Source organism: Athene cunicularia, assembly GCF_003259725.1.
Source record: "Athene cunicularia isolate RWA chromosome 7 unlocalized genomic scaffold, athCun1 chr7_part1, whole genome shotgun sequence".
In the NCBI taxonomy this organism is placed as follows: Eukaryota; Metazoa; Chordata; class Aves; order Strigiformes; family Strigidae; genus Athene; species Athene cunicularia.
This window is the reverse complement of record NW_020799107.1, coordinates 15910536-15911606: the sequence shown is the minus strand read 5'-3', so window position 1 is coordinate 15911606 and position 1071 is coordinate 15910536.

Sequence of the window (1071 nt, the reverse complement as noted above, 5' to 3'; positions counted from 1 at the left end):
TCTGGTGGAAACACCTGGGAAGAGTGAGGTGGCCAAGGGTGGGAAGGAGGTTGCTCATCTGCGTATAGCTCTGGGGTAAATCCTAAGCACAGTGCAGAGAGGCTTTTGATACTAACCAGTAAACCGCTATGATAATACAGAGGGAAATGAGTCCAAAAGAAGTGAGGTAAACTAATCTGAATTTCCTCTCTGTGCTCAACTGAAGATCTTTAACACCGTGTTCCAGTTCACCAATACTGTTTCTGCATTACTGAAAATGGCCAGTGAGGCAGCACTCCTTCAAAAGGTCACTTCTCTGGAGATCTGTAGTGCCAGAACCAGGAGGCACTGGTTTGTGTGGGCAGGCTGTGCAAAAGCTTCATCTGGCCTTCCAGATGAAGAAGATTGTCTTCTTCCAGAGAGAGATTGTCTAAACCTTATATTTGTAACGCTCCCTGATACACCACTATCCACCTCCTGCAGCTGTGCGGTGGCATCAGGTTGGCTCGGGGCTGGATTTTGGCGTTGGCCGTGTGGTGCATTTCACCCGCTAGCAGCTCTCACCGCAGAAACAAGCCGCAGAGCAGGTCTGTCTGTTGTATGTCACGAACAGCACGCACCTGCAATGGGAATCCATCCCGTTAGCTTGTCGATGTCTGCGAGGGGATGCATGCCCTGAAACAGGTTGGTCCGAAGTGCCACTCGTGGGCAGCATTTCTCACCCAAGCTGTTCTGTACCGACCGTTAATCCCCTCACCTCGGCTCCAGCTAGAGGATTTCAATCCAGAGGATTTCAGGGGCCGCCGGCAATCCCGGCGCTGCTGCCGCCCTTCGGAGCACCGAGCAGCCCTGTCCCGGGGACAAGAGCAGCGTCCAGCGCCCGCCGGCATTTCACTTTTGCCGTGAACTCCACAGAGCGCTGGAGGATCAGAGAAGGCAGCAGAAGGTATGACCCGCCCCAGCCTGCCCTGTTTATGTCCTGTGCACCGTTTGCTATACATGGTGAATGTAATTAGTACCAACACACGTTAATGAACTCTTCCAGTATGGCACCGCCGCCGATTCCCGGCCCGGGAGCCCGGGCGGGCGGAG